The 6,171-nt window shown below is 52.7% G+C and overlaps 1 long non-coding RNA gene across 1 annotated transcript; it reads left to right on the forward strand.

Annotated features, from left to right (window-relative positions):
• Positions 1 to 333: 333 nt before the first annotated feature.
• LOC123577433 lies at positions 334 to 1,241 on the forward strand. Its single transcript, XR_006701840.1, has 2 exons — positions 334 to 742; positions 1,008 to 1,241. It is a non-coding gene; the product is annotated as an uncharacterized LOC123577433 (long non-coding RNA).
• The last annotated feature ends 4,930 nt before the right edge of the window (positions 1,242 to 6,171 follow it).

Raw genomic sequence — 6,171 nt, forward strand, 5'->3', positions numbered from 1 at the left:
CACAAAACTGGGTCATCGACAATGAATCTCTCCAAGTTTCCATGTGAAATCTCCTGCTACATGCCTAAGAATTTTTAAAATTCTTTTAAAAATATATATTTCTCATTAGCCCTTCCCGCTGCCTCAGCTTGCAGCAAAAACTTAGAGCATAAAAGCCAATTTACCACATGCTCCCAAACGATTCACGGGTTTGAAACAGCAACAAAGACTAGGACTGGCCACATGCAGGAAAAAAAAAAAAAGAGAGAGAGAGAGACGACAAAGAAGATTAATTGCCTTTGGAAATAGAAGATAATCATTGGGAGCACAGTGATAGTCTGTGCCAGTGGGAAAGCATTTTCAGAAATACCGTATTAGTGTCACAGAGAGCTGGGCTCAAGCTCCCACTGTGACATCAAAGGGCCAAGTCATGTGGCTGGTAACGGGATGGGTGGGGGGGAAGGGGGAAGGCCTAATGATAGTCCTGTCCTTGCTAGCTCTGCCCACTTTGGCATCAGAATGTCCCCTCCAGGGGTTGCCCCTGGAGGGGTTGACAAATGGCCAGGTGACTCTCACCTGGAGAGCTGTTCAGCTTTTGGGGCTTCTTAAGGGCTGGGGAGGACCCTGAGGCAGGGTGGAGGGTGGTGGGCAGCAGTCAGCGGCTGCAGCATCTGACCCCAGGAGAAAACAAGACAAAGAGGGGCGGAGCAAGTGGGAGAGAACTCACTCCGCGCTCTCTCCTGGACTTCTTCCAGACCTCCAGGTGCCCCCACCTTCCCCCTCTCCCCCCCGTCCCTCCCACTGGCACGAGCAGCCAGCTCCCAAGGAGCCACCGGGACAGGAAGCAGGGGCAGGTCCACAGCTGGGTGCTGGGAAGCTGGCGCACGGGAGGCTGAGGATGGGAGGAAATTTGTTTTGGATGTGGCACCCAGATGGTGGGGGTGCGGGGGGAGAGGAGCGGGGCGAGATAAGAAGACACAGTGATTTAACCGGAAAGAGGGGGGTTGCTCAGATCCCTCTCATTACAGCTGCAGAAACAGCTTTCCTTCTGCCGGCTCTCCACAGCACATGGAGCATCATGATTCACTCGGCCCACAGTCTAACAACCACCTGTCCACGACGGCAGCCGCCAGCCACACGTGGCTACGAAGCACGTGAAAAGTGGCCCATCCCAACTGAGACGACCCAGAAGCGTGAAATACACCCCTGATTTCAAAGAGCTAGTATGAAAAAAAAAAAAAAAAGGTACAGTATCCCATTAATGAACTTTGTATTGATTACGTATTGAAACAATACTGTGCGCACACACACGGTTTAAACAAAAGAAATAAACGTTGATTTCGCTGTTTGGGGGCACCTGGGTGGCTCCGTTGGTTGAGCGTCTGACTCCTGGTTTTGGCTCAGGTCACGATCCTGGGACTGAGCCCCATATCAGGCTCCACACTGAGCGCCGAGGGTGCAGCCTGCTTGAGCTTCTCTCTCAATCCGTCTGCCTCCCTCCCTTGCTTGTGCTTGCTCTCTCTCTCTCTCTCTCTCTAATTAAAAACAAAAATTCACTGTTTCTTTTTACTTTCTTGAATGTGGTGACGAAAATACTGGAAATTACAGACGTGGCTCATATTCGTGGCTCACATTGTATCTTCACTGATCAGCGCTGGTCTGTGGCCTTATTTACTAAGTCCGCCTCCAATAATTCCATCGAATTCAATCAATACTTGAGGGGAAGGATACCACCCAGGGTATAAAGATGTTCTCAAAGCATTGCTGCATATCAGAATCGCTCGTTGAGCTCTTAAAACTGCCCCCACTTGGCTGTACACAGACTAACGATGTCAGAATCTCTAGGCGCGCGACCCTAGACCTTAGTGTTCTTTTAAAGCCCTCCACAGGGTTCCAACATGCCGTCAGACTGAGAACCAGAGCTTTAACTTATGGGGCTCCATATTAATTGAAGCAGGAGGATCGGAAATACTACTGTGTGAAGCAGCCTGGGATAATTAGTCAATGTGGGAGATTCCAGAGCCATGGAGGAGAGGAGAGGAAGGTACAGCTCCTTTTGGGAATCAGGGTGAAGGGGGATTTGGATAAGGCCTTGAGTCGGGGGCTTCCAGGTTGAAATGGGCTGAGGGTGCAGGTGAATTGCCAGGCAAAGAGGATGCCATGGAGAAATCCCCGGACGAGGGAAGATCCCAGGGTGGGAAGGTGGCTGGGAGGCCAGAGAGTTTCTGGATCCTATGGAGCTCCAGGAAGAGGTGATTCTCCTCGAGAGATCAAGGTTGGCAAGGTAGTGGGCCAGAACCTACAGGTCATCGAGACCCAGGATTCAGGACTGAGGAAGCCTAGAATGGCTGAGTGAAGGAGTTGGGCCCTCGGATGGTGATTTGGAGGGTGACAGATTTGGTGGGGGGAGGAGGGAGGAGGGACAAGAGAGGCAGAGCCACGTGGCTTGGCTCTAAACTAAATGATCACCCTTCCAGGGGGGCCATGCCCTAGTCCAGTTCTGAGTAGGCTCACAGCAAGTGTTGGAATAAAGCAAATAGTCAAGAGGCTCAAAGAAACTGCCAGTAGTCTGCTCCCACCTGGTTGCTAGAAAAAGCAGGGAAAGGTTAGAGTATTACCTTCAGTTTGCCCAAAGTTTCGGGTTTTGCCCTCCATGAAGCAACCCTTCAAGGCACTGGTGTTTGCCCACGGTGATCCGCGGGGACAAGCTAAGGGCCCGTTGTGGTTCTCAAGAGCAGGCCTCACGTTGGCACCCGTGCCCTCCAGGCCATGGTCCCCGCTTGCTGCTGGAGAAACCCTGCAGGAGCAGGTGTATTTCCAAAGTCATGACTCCTTGTCCCCACGGGCGGCTAACCTGGGCCAGCCCACCCCACCCTCTCCCTCAATTCTGTGTGTCCTTGCTTACCAACCTGCAACAACATCTCATCCTGCCCAAAAATAGCCCCTTCACCCATGCACACCTTTTTTTTTTTTTTTAAAGTTTATTGATTTATTTTGAGAGAGAGATGGCGGGGGGCGGGGGGGCGGGGTGCAGAGAGAGAGGGAGAGAGAGGATCCTGACGCGGGGCTCGAACTCACGAACCATGAGATCACGGCCTGAGCCTCAACCAAGAGTCGGACACTTAACTGCCTGAGCCACTCAGCGCCCCAACCCACGTGCAACTTCTAAGGCAGTAAATCATGAACCGCTGCTTTGAGTTGTCGAAACGTTTAGAATCACGTCTTCCAGGAAAAGACATCAGTGGCTGTCTGAGGGCTGTTGTCCGTCTACCTCAGGGCAAGTAACGCCCATTGCAAAATATTCAATGGGCTGCTCGGGCTGCCTCGGTGACCCGCAGGCTGACAGTTCTGGGCCAGCCCGGACAAGTTAATGCCATATACCGGGGTCAAGGTGATCTTTAAGGAAAGCTTGTTCTCGTAACCCATGGGACGGGTTCAAGGAAATATCTATTAATTGTGACTCCTTTGCTAAAACAGCCACTCCCCTTTGCAGCGGGCTTTCTGCCAAGGAGGCATTTATCATACTTGAGTGGCAGAATTCCCCTGGGAACACCTGGTTTTCTTTCAGAAGGAAGCTCAGTCTTTCCCTCTGAAGCTGGCCCCTCTGCCAAGCTGACTGTAATCTGCTTTCTGGGGCCTCCAGTGTCGGAGCAGAGACCAGCTCGGGGAATGAAGTCCCAGGGCATGCTCACAGGACGAGGCCTGAAGAATACAGACCCGCTGCTGAGGATGCTAAGACCACCTTGCTCTCTGGTCCCAGCAAGTCAGGCCCTGGGCTTTCCTTTCTGCTTGTCTATTCTATTAATGCATCAGTTGCTACAGCAGATAATAATGCTCAGGGCTGCCGGAGGAATTGAACTTTAACCCACCAAACCGTGGATGAGAGTAAAGGACGCAGTGGGGGAGACGGGAACGGTCAGCTAGGACGTAGACAGGGTGGCCTACATCCGGCCTGTCCGTGTTCCACCCACCCCAGAAGCCTGGGGGAGGGAGGAGCCAGCCAGGTTGTCCCAGCGCATGAGACACGACCTGAAAAATGACCAAATACACAGGTTCCTACGGCACTTGCCACGGGGGCGGAATTGAAATGCAGACAGAATACAATTTAGTGGATTTTCCTCGAAGAGATTTTCGCCTACGGCTAATTCCTACTCTTTACAGACAGGATGGCAGCTCCGAGAGTTTTAAGTGGTTAACTGAATCCGCACAATACAAACAGGCCCCAGGCCATCCAAATTTGCACCTATTTGCAAGCTGACCGGGGTGCAAAATTGTTCCGGCAGTTGCAGCTTGCTCACGGAGTCTTCTTCCTGCTCGACCAGTTCAGCCTATATCAGTCATGCTCACTGCTGCGGGATACAGTATCCGGCAGACAGTAGTTGCTCAATAAACGTTTTTGAAACCATGACAGAGAAGACAGAAGCGTTCTTCTTAAGGGACCCGCAGACCAGTGTGGACGGGGCTACAAACAAACCGTGGCAGTGCAGCGTGCAAGGTGCCGGGGTGCGTGGTGGCAGCTTGGCCTCCAAAGGAAGAGAGCGCAGGCTGTCCGGGAGAGGTGGCGGGACGTGGGTGTTGGAGGTGAGTTTGTTGGGTTTGCCCAGATGACAAGGGGGCAGGGCATTCCGTGAAAGGAAAGCCCACCGGGTTCGTTCAAGGAAAAGCAGCTGATTCCAGCCTGTGAGTATGGTGCCACCGTCACCGTCCTAGGGACCTAGCAGGTGGGCATGCACTGTCGTGCAGCTCAGCACCAGACTTGTGAACAGTCAGCGTTGCACCCGAGCTGATGAGGCTAGTTACACACCCAGTGACTGGCACCAGGGAAAAATAACGAGCACCGCCTTTCTAAAGACCAGCTCTGATCCCAGCCGGCCTCAGTCTGCAGACTTGACGGGCTCCCTGCTGCCCAGGAAAATCCCCCCACCTGCCACGTGAGACCTTATTAACCTGGCCCAGGCTGCCCTTCTGCCCTCACCTCAGGCCCCCTGCCTGGTCCTCTCTGACTCGGCCACATGGCCAGGTTGTGCACGCTAACTCTGGCCAGTTACCCCACCTGCACAGTGTCCCTGCTTCGGGTCCACTCAGCTAGTCATTCTTGGAGACCCATGTGAATCTACTCTCTGGATCTTTCTTCAGTGCTCTACATCAGTGGTTCTCTATTCCGATTGGTCAGTAGGCTGCCTCGGGGCCCTTTAAAACATCGCCAGATCTGACTGGCCCCAGACCATTGAATCGGACTCTCTGGGTGGGGCCTGGGTCTCATAGTTCTGGAGGCTTGAAGTCTAAGACCAACGTGTCAGTTGGATTGGTTCCTTCTGAGGCCTCGCTCTTGGCACGTAGATGGCGTCTTCTCCCTGTGCCTTTATGTCATCTTCCCTCTGTGCCGAGCTCTTGGCCCAAATATCCCCCTTGATAAGGACACAAGTCATATTGGACTAGGACCTACCCTAATGACTTCGTTTTAATTCAATTACCTTTCTAAAGGCCCTGACTCCGAGCCAGGTCACATGCTGAGCCGCTGGGAGTTAGAACAGACAGCATACGAATTTTATGGATTGAGTTATGGAACACAGCTCAGCCCCTGCCAGCCTATAGCCAGGCTCAGGACCTTGTTCTAAGCTGACGGGGCGGCCAGCACCTGCTAATGCTCCTGATAACACACTGGGGCTTCAGGAATTCTGTTCCGCTCTGAGGAACAGCATTCTGAGCACTGTGGTTTAAACAGATTAAGAGTTCCTTTTTCCTGTGTTAAGGAAGCACAGAAGGGGCGCCTGGGTGGCCCTGTCGGTGAAGCGTCTGACTCTTAACTTCGGCTCAGGTCACGATCTCGCAGTTCGCGAGTTCAACCCCTGTATCAGGCTCTGCGTGACACTAACAGCATAGAGCCTGCTTCCGATTCTCTCTCCCTCTCCCTCTGTCTCTCTCTGCCCTTCCCCCTGCTGCCACGTGCTACCTCTCTTACTCTCTCAAAATAAATGAACTTTAAAAAGCACAGCACAGATAGGAGTCCTGGCAGAGGTCCAGTTAAACTTTCAGACCCCTCCCAGGTTATATTTTGTATTCTTTTTCTCAAAAAAGGCCCCCCTCAACTGGAGAAGCCTCAGGCCTCACAAAAGCCGGCTCTGTCCCACAGAACTACTCCAGGGTGGGGAAGGCTTCCTCACAGAGTCCCCAGGGACCCCGGCTCCTTCC

The sequence above is a fragment of the Leopardus geoffroyi genome, chromosome D2, assembly GCF_018350155.1.
Source record: "Leopardus geoffroyi isolate Oge1 chromosome D2, O.geoffroyi_Oge1_pat1.0, whole genome shotgun sequence".
Classification (NCBI taxonomy): domain Eukaryota; kingdom Metazoa; phylum Chordata; class Mammalia; order Carnivora; family Felidae; genus Leopardus; species Leopardus geoffroyi.